This window comes from Miniopterus natalensis, chromosome 10, assembly GCF_054644295.1.
Source record: "Miniopterus natalensis isolate mMinNat1 chromosome 10, mMinNat1.hap1, whole genome shotgun sequence".
Taxonomy (NCBI): Eukaryota; Metazoa; Chordata; class Mammalia; order Chiroptera; family Miniopteridae; genus Miniopterus; species Miniopterus natalensis.
The window spans coordinates 3,802,652-3,826,396 of NC_142090.1; the positions used below are offsets into that span (position 1 = coordinate 3,802,652).

The window sequence follows — 23,745 nt, forward strand, 5'->3', positions numbered from 1 at the left end:
TCTCCCGGGTGGGACAGTGATGGGTGTCATCCCTTACAGCCTACGATGAAATCACAGCACGTTTCTGAATGAAATAAGGAATTCTGCAACCAGCTTCTAATGTAACATTTCCTCCCTCAACGTGAAATACGGCAGGCCACTCGCCTTCCTTCCTGCAAACCCCTCCCAAGGACTCCAGGAGGCTATCCAGTTAGTCTATTATTTATCTCCACAATTTTTAACAAAACAACGCCAAAATATTTTTCCTTTGTTGTTGTTTTTTTAAATCTAGAAACACTTGGAGAACACGAGTGACATGTCTGATGCCAGGAAGAGAAATTAAAACTGAATCTAAGTAAAAACAAATCAAAGGGAGTGGGGGTGGGGAGTGAAGGGGGCCTAATATATGAAGACAGAAGATGATTTGACTTTGGGCACACAGTGCACTATACAGATCTTGTATCATAGAAAACCACACCTGAAACCTGTATGATCCTATGAACCAATGTCACCTCAATACAATTTATAAAAAAGAAAGAAAAAAATCAAATCGAGTATCTTACGTAGACAGAGATGGTGAGTCTGAAAAATAAAAGCTGATTGTAGAAGCCACCTGAAAATGCTCAGCGACCATTAGTAATACACAAGTTAATTAAAATGGCAAGGAAAATCAAAATGTATGTCACAAGAAAAGCAGATAACCCAATGTGAGAAAGCATCCAATTTTTGACTCTGTGGACGGCCTTGGACACCCAGTATCTCCAGGCCTCCTGCAGGTCTCGCCTTTGCTTTTCAACGTGAGCTTGCACCTTGGCCAGGTAGCGCCTGTGCTCTTCTCCGCGGGTGCCACCCCCACATCCCAGGAGCATCTGTGCATCGAAGAAGAGGTCATTTGTGTAGTAGGCGCCCTGGTGCTCCCTCTCCAGGCTCTCCACCACAGCCATCAGCTCCTCCAGCTGCTCCCTCTGCTCCTCCCCAGTGGCCTTGTTGTTGAAGCCACAGTACCTCCTCCCTCACTCCTGGACCAGGCTCCACAGGCTGTGGTTGTCCGTGTTGACTACATAGTCATCCAAGGAGTCGCCCCCTAAGTCTTCCTTGTGGGTGAACAGAACCACCATATATCTCATGGCTTCTGCCCCAAAGATCTCCTTCACCCTCCTCACTGCCACCGTGTCCTGGGCAGTGAAGCCGCCGCGCTTTGTCACCACCAGCAGCATATGGGGCCCTGGGGATAAGAACAGGTAGCAATCCCCGATGTTCTTGTACAGGTCTTGGTCCTGGGCCTTTGCCTCAAAGATGGATGGTGTGTCAACCACCTGATGTTCTTCCCATTCCACGTTCCTGAGGCCTCCTGGCACGTCCTGGTCACATCCTGGGCCCCCAGCTTGGACTCAAATACCCGCTGGCAGAGGAGGCTGTTCCCAGTGGCACTTTTCCCACAGCCAGATGTGCCCACCAGGACCAGCCTCAGTGAGGATGCTGCTGCTAACTGGTTACCTTCTGCTATGCCTGAAAAGAAAATTGTGTGTCTTACTACGATAGTGATGCTCAAGATTTTTCAGTTATGGACCCTCATAGTATCTCATGAAAGCCATGGACCTCCCTCCTGGGAAACAGTCACGTCTAAATATGTACAATGTTTGCCAACATTATGAGGTTCTTGGGTCACAGGAAGTCCACATAGGAAGCCCACTTTGGACCCACAGGCAAGAGTAACGACTGCTACACTGAGGACAATGCTCCAAGCCCTTCATCTAGACCAGGGCAGGTACCGTTTTTCTGAAGAAAAAGTGGTCCCTGTGTTGTTTTTTCTAGGGATGGTGCCTAGGCCAGTTTCATGATGAATAAATTTGATTACAGGGGGGCAGAAGATGAGAAGTCACACCTGGGAAAATACTACCACTTCTTTCTCACCCACAAATTCCCAGGCACACCCGTGTAGAAGTGCTCAGCACATCCACCGGAACCTTGGGAGCAAAGGAAGTGTCAGCTGTGACCTCCCATCAAGGACCAGCTGAGGGTCCCTGGTCTCTGCTCTGTGGGTGGGGAGTTGGACGCTTGGAACTGAGACGACAGGAAGGTCGTAGTTGACGTCAAGGGCAGAGTCTGGGAGATGAGTGAGGATGGATGGCTAAAGAGGAGTGGAGGATTAGAGCACTAGAAGGACCTGTGTTGGAAAGATCATCTCCTTGGTTGATTGAATTACAGGAAGTTAAGAAAAGTGGTGTTGGGCGGGGGGGGGGGCGACCCTGAGCCAAGAGCTAAAACCCTCAAGGGATGAAGAGGGTGAGAACCCGAGGAGTTCTGGAGTCTTATGAGCCCAAATGGATTCCGAGTTCATTGTAGCCTCCTAAAGTCTATTATTTTATTCCTTCTACTCTGTGTTGGTTCTTCCTCCCTGCAGTTTTCTGGGATGTTTTGTAGCAAAAACACGATTACTAAATCTCTCTGGGAACTTTTCCAGTTTCCAGCTGAGAGCAGACAAGGAAAGAGAAGTTTTGTCCACAATTGAGTTCAAATCCTCCAATTTTTGACTTGAAGTTTCATTTCCTGTTTCCCACACATCATGTGCACCGAGAGCATGGCACTGTGGGGGTCGGGTGGGGGTGTGATGACGGGGGGGTGGTGGGGGGGTGGTAAAGAATAAGGGAGCTGTCTTTTTCTTCCTCAGATTAAAATCACTGGGTCTGTCGCTGTGTTTGAGGTGAGGGGCTGGGGCCTCTTGAGAACTTGGAGGCTTTCTTAACTTCAGCCATAGTTCCATATCTGGTCTTCGGAGGCCCTTCCATTGTCTTCTGGAACAAAAACAGGAAGAAAATAAACAGCAGATGTCCACTTAGGAGTTGGCAAGGCCTGAGGGCACCTCCAGTTCAGACTCCTAAAACTAATTCTCCATTGAGGAGCCATTTCCATGCTAATCTCCTAACTCACTTTGTACTTGCAAACACCTATAAATAACTTGAAGCAAACCAGGGGATGCTAAAGCAATGCACTGTTCACACAATGCATGAGTATTTTCATTTTCTCAGTTTACAGGAAAGCAGGAAATGTTTCTTAAAAAATCACATGCTTATGTCCCTCTTTCAAAGTATGTTTGCTGGAAAATAATCACACAGAATGTGTGTGTGTTTACACATATATAAAGAGATCTCTTTATTATAAAGAATATTTATTTATTATAAAGAATTGGCTCACGATTTATTATAAGGAATTAGCTCATGTGATTATGGTGTTAACAGTCTCAAGATCTAGTCAGCACACTGGAGACCCAGGAGAGCTGGGAGTTCAGTTCCTGCTTGAAGACATTCAGCTCAAGACTCAGGAAAAGCCCATGTTTCAGTTCAAGTCCAAAGCCTTGTCCTGAGAGAAAACATTTAAAGGAGGGATGATTTAGGGGAAGAAAAAAGACAATGCATTTCTGTCACGATAATGAAGGATAGGATAGCTGCAGGAGTTGGGCTGTTCTCAGAAAAGGGAGATCAGAAAAAAATCATTTTTCTAGCACAGCAACTTTCAACCAGTATGATGCAAAAAATTTTAAAACATGCAATACTGACTATTTAGTAGGGGCCTTGACCTCTTTTCCCCTAGATGGTCAAATAAATGACAACAGCTAACATAACAATAGCTGTCCACTGTGAATGAATCAAAATTATACACATTTTGCCCTGGCTAATATTGTTCAGTGATTAGAGCCTCAGCCCCAGAACCAGAGGGACACAGGAGTGGTTGCAGGTGAAGGGCACATACCTGGGTTGCAGGTTTGATCCCTGGCCCCATCAGGATGTGTGCAGCAGGCAACCAATGGATGTGTCTCTCTCACATCAATGTTTCTCTCTCTTTCACTTTCTTCCTGTCATCCCCTCCTTTCCACACTCTCTAAAAATCAGTGGAAAAATATCCTCCAGTGAGGATTAACAATAACAACAACAAAATTATACCTATTCTTTTTTGTCAGATTTGCAAAAATATATCTTCTGTAATTAGTTTCTGTGTGCAATGAGATGAAAATTGCTGTCCTAGCATAAAATTTTCTGAAGGGTCTGCTGCCTTGTTAAGCCTCGGAGCTCTAGCTGTGCTAAGTCAGGATAAACGTAACAACAGTCTCATGCTCTTGTTTTTCCTGTTTATATCACTAAAGCTGCAGGCAAAGTGCACACAGCACACTTCTGAGGAAGGAATGCTAGGTACTGGGTATTCCCACCCACTTCCTGTTTCTCTATCTCACAGCAGACAGCTGCTGCTTCTAGAGCAGTTCTTAGCTTATATACACAGGTCCAGCTTTTGGGCCAGCTGGAGGTCACATCTTCTCCATGACCTTCCCCAGGTTAATAGACCATAATGGGTTCAAAGGAACACATTCTTCTAGGTGGAAGAAAAAGTTGTATTATTACTTGTGACAAGTGAAGGAGACGAGGGAATAATTAACAAAGCTCTGCCTCTCCTAAGGGAGGCTTAGCCATGGCTGATATACACAGTTTGCTTAGTTACATGTTGATTTCTTCTTTGTAGCTGGCTAAACTCATCTATGGTGGTTCAGGTCTAGTTCATCCCATTAGAGCTCCTATGCAAAATGCTGTGCCACATTTTAGCATTTAGTAAGAATTGAATAGACTTGAGACACTTGTCCCATCTATCACCAATATTCCATCACTGGTGACCAGCTTTCACAATTTCAGATGCCCCCTGACTCCTTCTTCTGCAAAGTGCCCTGAGAGGACAGCAAGAGATCTTCACTAGCCCGAAGGTGGCTCGTTTGGTGGCTGCTCTCTCAGATGCCATAGCAACAATACAGTCATATGCAAGAGAAAACACAGGTTAAGACAACAATTCCCAAAATCAAAGAAAACATTTTCCACCCAAGCCCCTATGATCCAAACCATTGATTTAGCGAGTCCCCTGGGCTGCACTCAGGGCATTGACATGTATTCTCATGAGACTTAGCAAAGATGATACATTAGCAGATGCATCAGGTATGAACACAAAACATTCTGCTTGGACAATAATTTCAACTGTCAGGAGAAATATTCTGGTGTCAGAATCACTGGAGGGAATTTTGAAAAGAAACTATAATAAAGATCAGGGTATATAGGAAAGAGAAAAAAAAGTGGGTATCGTTAAGATTTCTTGATGAGGATTCTAGCAGCAGAGATGGGCCACTCTAAATAGGTACTGGGGGAAAATAAAGTTGAAGGGTTTCCTACAAGATGTGGAAACAGGGTATGCCAGTGACAAGGGAGACAGCTGGTAACAGGGAGGAAGTTGCACCGTAACCCTAAGGGAGTGAATGAGAACTGGAACCCAGAAGGACAGTTGGCTAGAGAAGGTGTGATGTTTGGTTTAGGATTGCAGCAAATCAGAGATGACCTGGCAGGGAGAGAGGTCAGAGGACAAATACCCCGACCTTGCTTTTCAACCTTAAAGACATCTCCTGCTTGGACTTCCCATTGGCAGAAGCCAAGCAGAAGTCAGAGAGCCAGAGATCCCACTGATGCTGTTAAGATAGGACAACGGTCTCAAGGTCTGGGCCATTCTTATTAAATGCTATTCTTGCTAAATATTAAAATGTAGCAGACCAGGTGTAAACAGGATGAGCTTGACAAGAACTCAACATTATTTTGCAGACCAGCTGTAACTGGATGAGCTGTACAAGAACTCAACTGGACAACTGTCAACTGCAAAGAAGAAATCAACATGTCATTGACCAAATAGTGTATATAAACCATCATTAAGCCTCCCTTTGGGAAGACAGAACTTTGGATATGAATCCTTTGTCTCCTTAACTTGCTGCAGGTCAATAAAAATACCCTGTGATAAGCATGTCTCCTTCTTGAATACAACACCCCACACAGAGAACCCCTTGAGTTTGGTAACAATGTGATCCACACAGATCAACCTCCTGGGGCAGAGTTGGAGTGAAGGAAGGCAAAGTGTGGATCTACAGAGGCAAAGGAAAAATATTTGGCACGGAAGAGATATTTATGTTACAGTCAGGGACATTTTAGGCTGGTACCTAAAAAAGAAAAGAGAGAAAAACAGTAAGAGAATTTAGCAATATCCGGGCATCCATGTGTTACTGGACAGGGACCAGTCTGGAAAGGGTCTGCCTCAACCCAGCCTGTAATGTGCCCATTCATTTTTTTTAAAAAAAATCTTTAATGTTGGAAGTATCACAGGTTTCCCCTTCCCCCTCCCCCCCTGTTGTGTGTGGGTTCTTGACTTGGTGCAGGTAAGATTTCACAACATGAGTCCAGGTGATTTTGAGAGTCTGTTTATTAAAGCTCTGGACAGTGAAACAAAGGAAGGGCTTAGGGTGGAAGAAACAACAGGAGACAGCCTAGATGGTGCTCTGCTTTGGCCCACTAGAAATGTTATAGGAAAGAAATGAGCCCAGGTGGGGCTTTAGCTCACTGAAAAGTCAAAGAAAAAGGGGGCCTTTGGAGACAGGATCAGGGAGTGAGCCCGGGTTGAGCTGCCGCTGCCCACTGCACACCTGGTTGCAAGTCTTGTTGGGACCCTTAGAGTTTAGGAAGAAATAAAAAATTTATGCCAGGGAAGGTGCATGGGTCTGCTCTAGAGTATGTACACATTGTTTTTGTTTTGAGGGCTTTTATCCTTGTGTGTGTTTATTTATTTGTGATTTTTATTTTCTTTAGTTTTTTAGGGTTTTTTTTAATGTTTCAACCTTTTTAATTTTTACTTTTATTTTATTTTTCAAAATATCACAGATGTCCCCCTTCTTCCTCATTGACCCCTTCCACCCAGCACCCACTCCCCTCCCCAAGCCTTCACCACACTACTGTCTGTGTCCACATGTCTTGCATATATGCATATAAATTCTTTGGTTAATCTCTCCCACCTCCTCCCACCTTGTCCCACCTTCCCTCTGAGATTCGTTAGTCTGATCCACGCTTTCATGTCACTGAATCTGTGTTGTTCATGAGTTTATTAAGTTCTTTAGATTCCACATATAAGTGAGATCATGTGATCTTTGTCTTTCTCTGTCTGGTTTATTTCACTTAGCATAATATTCCCCTCCATGCTGTCCCAAAGGATATGAAGTCCTTCTTCTTTACAGCTGCATAGTATTCCATGGTGTAAATGTCCCACAGCTTTTTTACCCACTCACCTACGAAAGGGCATTTGGGCTCTTTCCAGATCTTAGCTATTGTAAATTGTGCTGCTATGAACATAGGGGTGCATATATTCTCTCTGATTAGTGTTTTAGGATTCATAGGATATATCCTGTGGGGAGAATCTTAGGGGACGGTTTCACCACAATATTCATCAGCTTTCCAGGTGCATTTTTTATATGCTGATGCATCAAAATAAGCATATACAGGAGTTTTGGATTATTCTTTGTCTGTTTTACTTTTAACTTAGGTATGTCTGGCTATAGTGGGGTTTTTGTGATTTGTTCCCTGACTTCATCTGTCCTTGGGTTGAGCTGGCACAAATGGCTTTAATTGGGTTTTTGTGTTCTACTTCCCAGACCAGGGTGATTTGAGCTATATATTCTCCGGTTAGAGGAAGTATAAACTACTTGCTCGCAAGTGCCCTTGGTTGGGGAAGATAAGGTCTTGCTATTCACAAACTGGCTGATACCTGCCCACTGTTTGGCGTTGTTTTTTATCTCAGTCTCCCCATTCCACTTGCTCAGGAACCTTCCTAGCTTCTCGCTATCCTGCTTCATAGGGACCACAGAACCATCATGCTGGAGAAGTCTGCTGTTTCACTAACAAAGTGCTCAGAGATGTGGACTGAAATAACGTACATCACCAGTGGTGCTAACACAGGACACAGGCAGTGTTTCTCATTCAAATTTTCCTTAATTGAACTATACATAATATGTCATTGCCTGATTATGCCAATTTTGTAATTTCTTCTGTTTGTTGGCATTGTGGGTTTGATGGGAAATGAGCTGGGAGGATGCTTCTGGTTAGCTATCACTACATAACAAAACATCCCAAAGACTAGTGGTTTAAAGCAGCAACAATCATTTATTTTTCTCATCAACCTGCAATCTGGGGGTTGGGGAGCACAGTGGGGAAGGCTCATATTTGCTGTCTGCAGCTTCATCTGAGGTGGCTAAGCAGGCAGCTGGAGAATTGGCTTCTGTATTATCTCATTTGTGTGGCTGCCAAGTTGGTTCTTCTGGCAGATGAAATACCAGCCAGGGGAGTGGGCCAGTGACTTCCAGTCCTCTTCACGTGGCCTCTCGATGGGCAACTTGGGCTTCCTCCCAACATGGTGGCCAATTTCCAAGGGCATGTACCCCAGAGAGCAAGGAGGCATTCTCCCTATCTCACGTTAGAAGTCACAACCATCCACTATTTGTCAAGGCAGTCCCAAAGTCCATCGAGTCTCAAGGTAGGAGACACAGGTCCCATAACTCTACAGAAGGAAAAACAAGTTCAGAATGCAAGAACAATGGGTGGGACAGAAGATACTACTATAGCCATCTTTGGAAAATACAATCATTCACATTAACACATCATTGTAGGTTAAGAAACAACAACATAACTTACATCATTTCCAAAAGCTATGCCATATGTTAGAAAGGATCTTCCGAATGTGATGTACACCATCTTCAAATATATTTCTCTCTGTTTCTTCCTTTATTTTTTTAACATTTTTATCATAATTTGCCCTTAGGAATTTTATCTTCCCCTCCTTTTGTTGCTGCAATATTTTTCCCTGATCATATTCCTTCTATTACTTTAACTTCCCTCTGTAATTTATCAGCATACTGTTTCTTCAATTCCTCCGCCTGATGTTTCAGCCTTTCCTGTGTGTCCTTGTAGATGGGATCAGAGAAGTGAACCCCTCTGTTCTTCAGCACCATTTCCTCTATCAGCTCCACCAGCTCCTGCACTTGAGCTTCCTTCACAGCTTCGCCTGCATTTTTCCTGTTATCGAAGGCAAAGCAGCGGTTCCCACACTCCTTGATGATGTTTTGTAGGTTCGCTTCTGCCTCTGCTAGATACTCACTGTCTGGTCCTCCAAATTATCTTTGCGAGTGAACAAGATGATCATGTGTTTCATGGCCGGCTCCCCAAAGGTGGCCTTGATCAATGCAACTGTTCTCTGCTCTTCCTCAGTGTAGCGGCCCAGACGCACAACCAGGATGATGGCATGAGGCCCAGGGCAGGAGGCAATGACACACTGGCTCATTTCCTCACAGGTGGTCAGCAGTTTCTCTTTGGTGTCAAAGAGCCCTGGGGTGTCCACAACAAGAATCTTCTTCCCCTTCCAATCCTGCAATGCTGCCTGACATTTCTTGGTAACAGCATGGGGAGCAATTTTAGACTCAAATTGTTTTCTCCCAAGGATGGTGTTTGCTGTCGCACTTTCCCCACTTCCAGTTTTTCCCACCGGAACAATCCTCAGGGTGTTGTCCTCAAGGCCATCCATGTTCTATCAAGAGGCTCTGGGGTGCAGGTACTCACAGGACCTTAGTGAAGGGAAGGAGAGGGGGAAAGGGCAAACTTAGCTAATTGGGGACCATCCCCAACCCTCTTTTATTATTTTCCTCCCTGGAAATTTGTAATGGTCTATTATTCATGCTGATCCCCGGAAGGGCAGAGAGATGATAATAAAGTTGAGTTTCCTACAAAAGAGTCCAAGGCCGAGGTGCTGTCCCAGGGGAACTCACTTCAACCTTTAAAGATCTGGTCATCTCCATGCTATGTGAGCTATTCCTGATGCAATAAAAAAGATGAAAGCTTTCATTTTTTATAGGAATCAAATGTAATATTGATGTAAAGCTAACATAGATTTTACCAATAAGTCAAGCTACATATGTGTCTCATTTGGAAATATTAATACAAAAATCCTAAATAAATTATTAGACACTAAAAAATAATACACCATGATTGTGTGATATATTTCAGAAGTACTAGGATGTTTCGATATGAGAAAATTGGTTGTTACATCCCATTAATAGATGGAGAGGAAACTTACCTAGATGAAGAAAAGACATTTGACCAAATTCAATCCTGACTCAGGTTTAAAGAATTTCATAAAATTGGAATTAATACTTCTCTCACATGATTTTATATAACTATAAAGTCAAATTTTTGTTACCATCTTTGTTTTTATGCAGGTGACAAATAGTGGGTTATACAGTTAAATAGTGGGTTATAAACTGTAACGGGTTATAAAGTTCATTTGAATGAAGAAAAAAGAAAGTTGTTCGGCACCAGCAAGAAAAAGAACAAGGAGGGAGGGTGGCTCTCCCAGGAGCCAAGCATCGTAGTTTCTATAACTAAAGCAGTGTGGTCTGGCCAGTGTGGCTCAGAGCTTGAGTACTGACCTAGGATCCAGGAGATACTGGTTTGATTCCTGGTCAGGACACACGCCCCAGCTGTTAAGCTCGATCCCCAGCAGGAGGCGTAGGAGAGGCAGCCTATCAATGACTCATCATTGATGTTTCTTTCTCTCTCTCTCTCTCTCTCTCCCCCCTTCCTCTCTCTGAAATCAATAATATTAAAAAAAAAAAAAAAAAAACAGTGTGATGTTTGTGCAGAATAGAAAGACCAGTGAAACAAAAATGGAAAATTTAGAAACAGACCAAATTAATCCTACCGTGTTCATTTAGATTCCATTCCATTGTGTTACAGTTACATTCAGGACCGCAGCATCTCACATCAATGGGGAGAAAGATGGACTAATAAAGCAGCTCTGAGATAACTAAAACCATATAGAAAAGGGTGAAGCTGCATCCATTGCCTCATGCCATTCAAATTCCAAATGGATTACAAGTTTAAATGTAAAAATCTTATCCATATAAATAGAACAAACATGGATAAATTCTTTGTAAGCTGTGTGTAGGGAAAATACTTCTAAGGTTTGAAATGGGGTGAGGAAAAGGACGAATAAGTGTGATCACATAAAAATCTCACAGGTAATATGGGACAAAGCCACCATACACAAATTAATGCACAAATGTGAAACTAGGGAAAGAAGCATTTTCCAACTTGCATAAAGGGAGTGAATTTTCCTGTTATTAAAAAAAAACAAAAGGCCAACAACTGGATAGAAAATGGAGCAAGAGATGGGAATAAACATTGAGAAAACGAAATTTAAATGTGCCCTGAATATATGAAAAGGCATTAACATACACTCATAATAGAAAAAAAGAAATCAAAACACACAAAATAAAATAAGTAAAATAAATTAAAACTACGGCTCTATTTCTGAGTGAGATACTATTTCTCTTCTCCAGGTCTGGCAAAAGGGTAAATGTTCGCTGGCAGAATCTGTTGGTAAAGGGCTGAGGGGAGCAGGTCCTCTCCTGCGTGGCTGCTGAGAAGGAAAACCAGTCCACACCCTTCAAGGAAGTCAGCGCTTCCTGCAAAAGTACCTACACATTTTCCCCTTGATTGTCTGTCCCCAGTGTCAGGACTTATCCCTAAATTACACTGAAAAGTACAAAAAATATTATGCATGAGGCTACTTATTTATTGCATCATCATCTTAACAGCAAAAGACCAAAAACCTATCAAATGGCCATAAGCAGGGACTGGTTGGATAAACTAAGGTATAGTCACACAGTGAAGTGCTGTCCAGCTGTGAAAAGGGATGAGATGTGTCTGTCTAGACCAGTGTGGAGAGATCTCCAGGATATGTCATCAGGTGAAAAAAAGACAAAATGAAGAAAATAGAGTTTACTTACCATTTCTCTAATAAGAATGAATATGAACTACATATATAACACTGTACATATATTTTTTATATATATGAAAAGGCAATAGCAGAATACTCTGGAAACTAAACCAACGAAAAGGTAATGGTATGGGGATGGGAGAAGCAGGGCGAAGGTCACAGGGACAGAAGCTGGAAACTGGACGTCTTGGATACACTTAGATTTCATAGATTTGATCTTGAAACCAGGTAGGTAATTGAAATAATTATACAACAAAAGTTATGTTTTAGGATGCTAAAATCAAAAGCCAATAAACAAATCTAATTGTATTTTGTGTGATGGATGAACCACATAAGAAATTGGTACCAGAGACTTGAAAACGCAGTAATTTCACTGTCCATCTCTAGAGGGATATATCTTAAGGTCAAAAAAGAAAAAAATCCAAAACCTGAAAAAAAATCTCAAACTGTTTTCAAAAATCATAATCTTAGGGCTGTGTGTGTGTGGTGGTTTTGAAGTCCATAGAAAAGGCACAGAGATAATAAACTCAGTGAATAAGTACCCTTAGTGTCCAAGTATGGTCTTCAAATGCCACTTCCCACCAAAAATTAGGGCTCTAAGATTAAAGTACTGATTTTAGGTCTAGGCAGGAAATGTTTGAGTGGAGCCTACACTCTCATCAACTACAAAGCCAGGATGCTCTCAATAATCACTAGGATCTTATCAAAAAGACTTAAAAGCCAACTTCAAATCTAAATGGATAACAATGGGCCAATTTGAACATCAATCATAATTCCAGTGAATCAAGATGTATCAAATATGCTGAAATCCATGAGTTCACAACAATGCCTTCTTTTTTAAATTTATCTTTATTGTTGAAAGAATTGCAGATGTACCCCTTTTTCCCCACTGACCCCTTCTACCCTGTTGCCTTCTTAAAAGTAGTCAATTGATCCCTTGGAGTCTGCTAGGAGAGCATCTCCTTGTTCTGAACATTGACACACACAGGGAAAGAATCGAGCATTTATCTTGTTTTCCTTTTTATATTTGAGTATTATCATTTGTGACCCTTAATGAAGCTAAGGCAATCATTAATGTCAATTAATGTCACAGACAACCAAACATCATGTGCCTTCTGATGGAAGGTGACCACTGTGCCTATGAAGTGTTCCCACTAAAAACCAGTTAAACCTGAGTCTGATGAAGCCACTCCTTAAATATAACTTCACACCAAACCCTGGAGCTAGAAGAGCAGGTGAAATGATGCCATGAGGATGGAATGGACACAGTGTACACGTTCTATTCTGTGGACATAAGACTTGCCCTTTGTCCTATAGAGAAACTTCCCAGAGAGAAACAGGGAAGGTGGAAACCTATATATTAAGTTAAATTTAAAAGAAATCAAACAATCTGATTTATGGGTCATATTTGGATCTGAATTCAAACATTTTTTAAATTTTATGAGAAAATCAGTAAAATATGGACACAACTGGTAACTTTTTAAAAAATTCTACTTGCTTTGTGAAGTTTGATTATTGTTAATATTTAAAAAATTGTTTCAAATATTTACTGATAAACTGAAACAATGTCCAATTTGCTTCAAAATAATGTGGGCAGGTGGGGAGGGCGAGTATACAGGTGAAAGAAGGTTGGCATCAGTTGGTAATTGTGGAAGCTGCTCTAGGTTTCTTGTACTATTCTCTTTATCTTTGAATAAGTTAAAATTTTTCTGCAATAAAAAAATTTAATCTCTATGTACTATAACCACAAGTATTCCTGACCCAACACCTGATAAATTTTTTGTACATCTCATTTATTCAACCATATTAGCCTGCAAGGAAGCTAACTTTATTATTATAACTATTATTTTTTAACCCTCACCAAAGACATTTTTTCTATTGCTTTACAGAGGGAGTGGAAGGGAGACAGAGGGAGAGAGAAGTATTGATGTGAGAGAGACACATCAATTGGTTGCCTCGGTATCTGCCCTGACTGGGGCCCAGGGATTGAGACTGCAACAGTGGTACATGCCCTTGACTGGAATCAAATTCAAGACCCTTCACTCCATGGGCTAACACTCTAACCACTGAGCCAAATCGGCCAGAGCTATTGTAACTTTTTAAAAAAGTATTTTTTTATTGACTTCAGAGAGACAAGAGGAGGAGAGAGAGATAAAACATCAATGATGAGAGTCACTGATTGGCTGCCTCCTGCACGCCCCACGCCGAGGATCAAGTCCGAAACCCGGGCATGTGTCCTAACCAGGAATGGAACTGGCGACCTTTCAGTGGTGGGTGACACCCAACAAACTGAGCCATACCAGCCAGGGCTTTTAAAGTTTGAGAGGGAAAATGGGAGGGAGAGAGAGGAAAACACTGATTTGTTGTTCCACTTACTTATACATTCATCGGCTGCTTCTTGTACGTGCCCTGACCAGAGGAGGATGCTCTAACCAACTGAGCTACCAGCCAGGGCTCCTATCTTTTCTTTTTAGCATCTCATTGGCAATTTTTTTTTTTTTAAGTTATTGACTTTAGAGAGAGAAGGAGAGACAAACACTGATTTGTTGCTACACCCATTCATGTATCCACTGGCTGACTGTTCAATGTGCCTTGAAAGGGGATGGAACCCACAACCCTGGCATATCGGGTCGACACTCCAGCCAACTGAGCCACCAGGCCAGGGCTACCACTGACAAACTTTTTGAGTGTTGTGTGCTTAAGTGGTTTCCATTGCATGGTTCTGCCTGGCGCTGTTTAGAAATGTGTATGATGTACTACAGCAGAACTGAATGTATGTTTTTATTTCTGTGTTAAATACTTATTCTCCTCTTCTTGGTGGTAAATTCTTTACTTTTATTTTTTAATATTTTTATTGACTTCTGAGAGAGGGAGGGAGGGAGAGGGGGAGAGGGAGAGAAACATCAATGATGAGAGAGTCATTGATAGGATGCCTCCTGCACGTCCCCTAGTGGGGATCAGCCTGCAACCTGAGCATGTGCCCTGACGGGAATCGAACTGGTGACCTCCTGGATCCTAGGTCAATGCTCAACCACTCAACCACACTGGCCGGGCAAATTCCTTACTTTTAAATAACTGTTTTTCAAAAATGCTCAAAAAGCCTTCATTGTTTATGATTTCTTCAGACGTTTACAAGATCCAGAAAATCACAGATCATAACAAGCATCCTTGTATTTACCATTGATTTTAACATTTTTTCCTTCAAATTTCCCTTTAATAAAATGGAGCGACAGATGAAGCTCAAGTTCCCTTCGTCCCTCCTTCAGTCTTGTTCTTACACTCAGTCCTATTCTCCCCCTTTCCAAGACACAAACAGTATGATGAATGTGTTAACTTTTCAGTTCATGTTTTAATACTCATACATATCTATAAATAATATATACTACTGCTTTGTCTTTTATGCAAAAATGCTTTATGATACTGCAACTTGTATTTTTCATTCAATATTCTGAGCTCTGTGGATATTTAGAGAACTGATTTATTTTCTATTTGTACAGAGTTTCACTGTCTGAATGTCACAATTTTTTACCCATTCTTTTAACCATTGCCCACTCACTGCTTTCAGTTCTGCGAATTGCCTGTGCATATCCTTTGCCCGTATTTTTACTGGGTCACCTGTTCTTCCATTTTTAGGATTTGTTTATATAATCTGTACATTGTTGACTACATTAGGTTGCAAATGCTTTCTCCTAGTGTGCCTAAATCTTTTAATTTTACTTATGCTGTCTTATACATAAATTTTTTATTGTGATGTAAATATAGCAATCTTTTCTTAGGTTATTTTGCTGTCTGTGTTTTAAGAAATCTTCTTCTACACTGAGGTTACAAAGATATTCCACATTTTCTTCCAAAAGGTTGTAGTTTCACTTTTTACATTTATATTTTTAATTTACACCGAATGTTAATTTTTTAAATGGTATATAGTAGTGATTACCTCAATTTTTCTTTTTTCCCAAATGGAAAAGTCAACTGTTCCCAAACACTGCTTTTGACGGTCTCTGTATTAGTTTCCTAGGGCTGCTGTAACAAAGTACCACCAGCTGGATGGCTTAAAACAATGAAAACTTATTCTCTCTCAGTTCTGGGGGCTAGCCTGAAACTAGGGTGTCAGCAGGGCCATGCTCTGTCTGCAGGCTCTAAGGGAGGCTCTGTTTCTGGCCTTTCCCCTCGTTTGCGGTGGTGGCTGTGCATCCTTGGTGCAGGTTGGCTTAGGGCTGCATCGCTCCCCTCTCTGCCGGCGCATGGCCTTCCCCCCGGTGTGTCTGGTCCCTGCGTCTCTTCTTATAAAGTCATGCTGGCCTGAGAACCGACCCCAGTGCAGAATGATCTCATCCTGTTACATCTGCAAACACCCTCCTTTCTAAGCAGGGTCACCGTCTGAGGTCCCAGCAGAGGCTTGAATTTGCGGGGGGCGGGGGGGGGAGGTAGGGAGACGCTCAATCCCTTACAGTTCGCTTCCGGTGCTCTTCCGGTTCCCACCGCTATGTGTCTGTCTCTCTCCACACAAAACAGCACAGTATGAATCCTACAGATGTAGAGTAAATCCGACTACCTTCTGGGCTAATTCCTCCTCCTTTGCTTTTTTTTTTTTTTTTTTAAGAATCACGTTTCACCTTTTTCCAAATGAAATTCAGACTCTGTTCATCTAAATCCCTAGAAACCTCGCCGCCGTTTTGGTGAAACCGCAGTTAAAACTCACACCTGAACTTGGAAGAAGAGCATCGCCCCTGCCGCTCAGTCTTCCCGTCGGTGGGGCCGGCGCGTCCCCCGTCTACTCGTCACTCCCTCTGCGCATGCGCCCCGTCTCTTCCACCTTTAACCCCGGAACTACATCTTTCCTGGAGACGGTTGACGGCCCTTTCAGACGAATGGCCTCAGGACCTCGTTTCGAAGGCAGCAGAAACGCTCAACGTGAAAGCGCACGAAGAGAAACGCAGTAAACACAACGGCCACCCCTCTGAACCGCGGTCTCCACCGACCGCTAACGCGACGCCACGCGGGTCTCTCCGCCGGGCGCGGCCGCCGCCTCCTCCCTCCGCCCCGACGCCGCACCCCTGCGGCCGCCGCGCCGCGCAGGCTCCTCAACCTTCGAAAACGCTCCGTCTCAGTCCAGCCTCGGAAGCTGGCGCAGCTGCGGCCCGCTCGCCGCCCCGGGCCTCCCCGAGCCCGCCCCCGGCGCCCCCGAGCCCCCCGAGCCCCCAGCCTGGGACCGGCGCGCGCTCGGCTGTCAGGCCCCGGCCGAGCCCGCCCTCAGAGCCTCGCGCCACCCCACCCGCCCCCCAAACCCGGAACAGAAGACCCGCCCCGACCCTGGGCGTCCGCGCGGGGGTAGGGGGCGCCCCTTTTGCCGGAACTAGCTCGGCCATGACCCTTCGCGGCTCCGCCCCGACGCTCAGGCCCAGCCCTGGCGCGGTGCACGCTGGGACTCGCGGCCGGCCGACGCTTCGCCCGCCACAGCGCCCCCAGCGGCCCGGAGGAGCGAACGCCGCCTGCGGGAGCCGCCGGAGGAGCGCGAACCTGCACGGACGTCCAGCCCACGCACTTGAGCGCAGGTTAGAGGACAGGGTCTTTCCCGTGGCGCAAAGGAACCACGGACTCACGGAGAGACTAACACCTACGGGAACATACCAGACAGAGGTGGCACCTCTCCTTTCTGTTTAGACACTATGATTCCTGGAGCGCCCTTAATCCCAGCTGATGGATTCGGGTAGTCTGGGACCTCACGTCGTGCTACAAAGACAGAGCATTGATGTACGCCCTGAAGCTTTTGCCGCTCGACACGAGGGATTGGAGCAAGTGGCTTTTCAAATTCCCTTTGAGCCGAGAGACTCTTGTCGCACTCGGGGCACCGGCAGGGCCTCCCGCCGCCGTGGGTTCTCCCGCGCTCGGCGAGCTGGCGCCGCGGGGCGCAGGCGAAGGGCCTCTGGGCCTGGTGCCCGCGCTGGTGCACCCCCTCGGAGGCCTTCCAGAGGGCGCCCCTGCCGCAGCCAGGGCGCTGGGAAGGCTCGTGCTCGGAGAGGTGAGAGTGTCGGCGGAAGGTCCGGCTGCACTTTGCACACTCCGGCTGCACACCCCTTGGTGTGCACCCCGAGGTGCTCCGTGAGCCTCGACTGCCGCTGAAAGGTCCTTTTGGGGAGCTCCTCCCACTTGCCCGGGGCTCGGCCTTGGCGACAGTCTCCTAACCCAAAGTTTCATATAAGTATCAACTATTTTTCATTCTACAGCTAAACCAAGGAGATAACAAGAGAAAAATACCTATGAGCTTGAGGCACGGGCATACATCAGAGCAATTAGGCAAGAGGAGTCAATTAGGGGCATAAGAGGAAATAAAAAAGGAAGTGATACAGAAACTGTGGTACATCCATAAGGTGGAATACGACTTACACATCAGCAAAAGAGTCCAGCTATTGATACAAGCAACTTGTGTGATTCTCAGTCATTATACTAAGTGAAGGAAGCCAGTCTCAAAGGGGACTTCGTTTTACTTTCTCTAGATTCTCAGTGTCCGGGATAAAATCTTCCATCAGGTTCAAACCATCACTGACTGTTATGGAAGGGATGCATAGCATGAATCCCCAACACTCTTCAGAGAAGGGAACATGGCTCATCCTTCTATTGTATTGATCACAATGCATGGTATTAATCAAAGACCTTCTGTCTGCCTTCTGCCCTGGGAGACAAATGGATAGCACAGCTCTCATGATTCACGTAAGAATCATGAACTTTCTGTGATACTTCTCTTATTCCTGAACGTTTGCTGACTTTCATTCTATGTAAAAGCTCAACTAATGTGTGTTTGGGGAAGTAAGGGAGAGGTATATGTCCTATTTGGGACAAAACGGGGTGAGGCATGGAGAAGCCAATTTCAGAATGGCAGAGCAAGGACAGTAGCATGTGACCACCAGGACACACTGGTAGAACACGGACATGTGGTTTTGGAAGTCCTAAAACTTACTATGGTAGGAGGACCCGGTAGAAAAGGGATAGACTTCAACTCTTTATTCACATATTAAAGGCATTTTCCCCCAAAAAACCCACAAAAGGTCTCAGAAGACTTGGTTACAGATAACTTTTATCAGCACGTGATGAATGAATCCAAGGAGAATGTGCACAGAGAAGACAAGAACAGGGTTCAAACATTCAGGGGAAATGACTGGAAGATGTCTTAGGGGTAGACCAAGCCAAGCTTGGAAATCATCTTGACATTCTACCAAAAAGTGAAATTCATCCCTGTGCTCTTAGAAGTATTAGTGGTATTTCCCAAGATAAAAGAAATTCCACTTCTGCACAAATATGAGAGAATAGAAAAGTTTTATTACAGCAAAAATAAGCAAACAATTCAAGTGGGCGGGGCAGCAGTGTGGGGATGACCCCCCAGCAGTAAGTAATCAAGGTGTGAGGTGATGGAGGTGCGGTGGCAACAGCTCGTTTCCCATGAAAAGGAGAGAACTAGTTCTTCAGCTAAGTGGTTATGTTGAGGTTGGTCAAGCACCTTCTACAGGAACATCTGAATATACCAAACATGGTTCTCTTGTCTGTTGAATCTCTGTTCCTGGCTCTTCCTGGCATTTCACTTAGTTGGGTTCTGAGAGATCTGTTTTCCAGACAATTCTTTGTTCTTCAGTGGGCAGATGACAGGGAACAATTTCAGTCCTTCCATAAAAATGTAATTCAATGAATTTGCGTTCATCCAGGAAGAATTCGGTAAGCCTCTCTATCTATAGATTATCTAAGGCAAAGAACTGACTTCTCTGACCACATGGGTAAAATGAGCAGCATGGTCCTAAAGGCAACAATGAGGCGTAGAAGCCACAGGAGGAGCTTATCTGCCAATCTAGACAGAATCCAGAGGAGAAACAGGTACTGGGAAGACACAGAGAAAGCTTGGGGTCATGGTTCTTGGTTCCTGCATTCTTTTTCTCTGTGCGTCTGAGAAAGTGTTCAGAAGATAGGGAGCATCCGTACTTTCTGCTTTGGACTTTTAGAAATTGGGAATGTGTCCCTTCCCTCGTCAGTCAACCAAACCGCTACCTACTGCCAACAGGGAACTTGACTTAACTCCCTAGTTCTGAGAGCCTGAGAGACAGAAACAGAGAGCTCTGACTTTAGAAATGAGTTATACGGGGCAGGGACACATGAAAATTTGCAAGAAATATAGACATTTTTAAAAATTAAGCTTAAAGTAATTTGAATATGCTTACAAGAATGAAGCCAGCATATTGCAAAGTTTTCAGGATATTCTCAATTATCTTGTTCTCCTTCTCAACTTCAGCTCTGGCATTTTGTTGCTTGAAATCATAGTGTTTCTCCCTTTCTGCCAATTCCCTCGCCATTTCTGCCTTTCCCTTTTCCTTCTCCAATTCATCCTCTAGTTTCCTGATTTTCTCCTCATACTCAGCCCTTAACTTACTCTGCGCTCTCTCCAGCTCTGCTCTGTATTGTTCTTGTATCACTTGGATCTGTTTCTGAATCTCCTCCTCAGCCCTTTGGTACATCTTATTAGTGTAGAATCCCCCCTGGTTCTCCTTCACCATGCGCTGGACCAGGTCCAGCAGCTGCGCCCTCTGAGCCTCCTGCTCAGCCCCTGTCGCCTTATTGTTGAACACACAGTGGCGATCCCTGAACTTCTTCATCAGATCCTGAATGCCTTCTGGAGCTTCCTTTAAGTAATCTTCGAACTTCATGCCATCCAAGTCATCTTTCCGGGTGAATAAGAGAATCATGTATTTCCTGGCTTTGGGTCCAAACATTGTCAGTACCTTCTCAATGGCCTGTTTCTCTTCGTGTGCCGGCCCAGGGGAACCACCATGATCACAGCATGAGGCCCCGGGGAGGTCAGGATGATGCAATTAATAATCTCCTTTTCTGTGTGAGCATCCGGTGTCTCGGTGTCGAAAATGCCAGGTGTGTCCACTACGACAATTTCACTCCCATTCCACATGCTGCTCCCTTTCTCACAGACCTTGGTGATGGATTTTGCTGCAATGCTGGAATAAAACGCTTTCTTTCCAAGGATGCTGTTCCCTGTGGCACTTTTTCCTGCTCCAGTCTTACCCACTAAGACAAGTCTCAGTTGTGAATCTCTAGGGTGTTGGTTTCCAAGCCCTGGGACATCAATAAACAAAAGTCACAGGGTTAGGACTGACCTCCAACCCTTTCCTCTTTAAGTTCCCCGCCCCTCATTGCCCTTCTCTATTGCCCACTCGGGCCCTATCCCATGAGCAACCCCTGCACTCATAGGAGGTCTGTAGAACCCCTGGGCCTGGCCTCTCTCCTGCAGGACGCAGGTAATGCTGGGCACTTCTCAGGAGTCCCTTGGGCTGCTCACTCTGACCTCTGGAAACTAAGAGCCCCCAGATTAGGGCGCAAAATGCTTCAAGTGAGAAAACTGAACCCCTGCTGGTGCCTGTTCCTTATAAACTAATGACCGAAGTAACACAAAGTCTGACTTCAGGGCATCACAGTGGCAGATCCCCCTCCCCCAATTTATATTCAAAATGGAACATTTTTCTCCCCATTAAGAAGCCAGGTAGGCGGTGATTCAAGCCATCTCACCCTTGGAGGGGAGGAAGGGGCACACAGGCAGAAAGACAAAGTGTTCCTTTAAATTTCATGTACAGCCATCTCCTCAGGAATTCTGACCCATGGGAAACAAAATACATTTAAAGTTACCACCTTATCATAGAAATCGAATGAAGTTTTCCTATTTTAAATTAATATGTTGAAGAGGTATAGCCAGTATTACCAGATCCCTGGGGTTACTATAAAACCCTTTGATAAATCAACAACATCAATAATAATAATAACTCATGCAGAGTAGCATCAGTAGAGTTACACTTTCTTAGTGTTCCTTGGATAGGCATGTCCACTTCCTAGGACAATGGGAAGTTAAGAACAAAACAGCAGAGCCTATCACCTGACTGATGTTTCAAAGGTAACTGTGTCTTAAGTTAACACCAAATCATCTAAATAGCTCCTTCCCTGTTTCTATTCAGTAATTTTCTGCTTATCTCTAATGTGTCTATGAAGCTAAAGTCTTCAGGATTTGTGAGGCACAGACTGGGACCATGGAAGACAACTGACAACCACATCTGAGAGCCTGTTTCTCCCAGAAGGAAGAGCCTGTCAGCACAGCCCTTGACAAAGACTGAGTCCTGCAGGAGTCCTGTATGACCACCATCTGTCTCTGCTTTCAGTCGATGCAAACACCACCACCCTGACAATACTGCAGACATGATTATAAACTCCATTTTATTATTCAGAGATATCATCACCATTCTCCCTTGATTCCTGTCTTCCCCTTACTTTCCAGATCCCACCCATGGGCAAGTTCTCCTGGCTCCATCCACAAATCTGACCACTTCTCTCCATTTTGAAGACCATCCTAGTAACCAAAGCTACCATCACCACCCATGCCTCAGCAGTCCCCTAACTGACCTCTAGTTCCATCATGCCCTCTTCTATTCTGTAAATTGGAATGATTTTTAAAACATCAAACAGAAGAGAGATTTAGCAGAACCTCCCACTCTGGTTTCCATAAAATCAGTAGTTATTCCCCATCTCCCACCTACTTTATGGTGAATCTGTTCCTAATCCAGGGATGAGAAAAACCATCCCTAAGGCTGAGTTTGCACATTTGAAAAGCAGAATCCTGGGATGAGAGAAGTAAATTTCTAGAAGCTGAGAGCACTGGCTACAGGATGGCTAAGATTAAGGGAAACTGCAGGTAAAAGTTCAGATTATTATTTAGTTAGCTTCACAATAGAAGACTTCAACCTAAAGATATCTTAGGGCATTAGTTACAATTAGGGAAGGAGTAGGAAAATCATGGGAGGTGAAATGAAAATTCACCAAAGGCCAGCTCCAACACTGCCACAATTCCCAATGCTAACAGAATACGCAAGTCTTCCTGACAGATTGGAGATTTGGCCATCAATTCTTCCCATCTCTGTGCACATGCCTCTTTGGGATGTGTTTCTGTACCTCCTCCCACAAGGTGCTAAGTTTGTTTCTCTGCCCCTTGCAGCTGGGTGGGCCTTATGACTTGCTCTGGACAACAGGGCAGTGGAAGCATGATGCAAGTAGACTCTGAAAGTGCTCATGCTCTGTGTGGCTTGCTGTATTCTGCTCTTCAGAACCCTGCAACTGCTTTATGAAGAGGCTGGGACTAGCCTGCTTGATGAGGGACACAAAGCCCCTTTATCCCTGTCACCCTGTCCTGCCCAAGAGCCTGCTACTTACCAGACATGGCCGTGGGGCTATCCAATTCAAAATTGTCCTTTTGCTGGATCTTGAAAGTATCATGCTAAATGAAAGAAGTCAGATGACAAAAGGCCAAGAACCATATGATTTCAATCACATATGGGGTATAAAATAGAAAGCAACAAGGAAATAAACAAAACAATAAACAAACTCATAGTCATAGGCATCAATATGGTGGTGACCACAGTGAAAGGGGTTGTGAGGAGGTTGGAGAGGGTAAAGGTGGTGAAATATATGTTGATGGAAGGAGACAAGGCTTTGTACAATGTAACACATAGATGATGTATTATAGAATTGTACACCTGAAACTTATACAATATTATTAATCAGGGTCACCCCAACGAATTTAATAAAATAAAAAGATTATCCAGTTGTGTGCTGGACCCCCAGATAACCACCTGTGCATGAGTGAATCTGGCTGAGATGAACCCAGTTGGCCCAGACCCAAGAACTGCCCAGTGACCTGCCAAATCCAGAGCCAAAGAAATGGCTTAGGTGTTAGGTGACTAAATTGTGATTTGGTGGGGTGTGGTGCCAAACCAGCAAAAGTTAAACTGATATTGTAGATTTCTAGAGATAAGCGAAAAGAAGGGTTATGTGAGAGACTGAGTGAGCCAGTCTGTTGACTTTGTTGGTCATATGAGGCCACCTGAGCAGGGAAATGAAGGACCTGAATAAAGACTCAATTCCTCTCACGTTCCTCCTTCCCAGTCCTCTGTCAGGCTGAAGAGAGGGGCAGAGAAACACCCAGAGAGGCTACAGCTGGCCCTTCTGCTGTGTCCACATTGTAGGAAGTAGGAAATCAGAAACCTTGGCAGTTTGGGCTCAGTCGGGACA

General features: G+C 44.2%; 3 pseudogenes; all 3 read right to left on the reverse strand.

Annotated features, from left to right (window-relative positions):
- Positions 1-602: 602 nt before the first annotated feature.
- On the reverse strand, positions 603-2,768 carry LOC148092157 (GTPase IMAP family member 5 pseudogene; annotated as a pseudogene).
- Positions 2,769-8,508: 5,740 nt separating this feature from the next.
- LOC148092158 (GTPase IMAP family member 7-like) lies at positions 8,509-9,393 on the reverse strand (annotated as a pseudogene).
- A 10,430-nt stretch (positions 9,394-19,823) lies between these two features.
- LOC148092159 (GTPase IMAP family member 4 pseudogene) lies at positions 19,824-20,618 on the reverse strand (annotated as a pseudogene).
- Between the last annotated feature and the right edge of the window lie 3,127 nt (positions 20,619-23,745).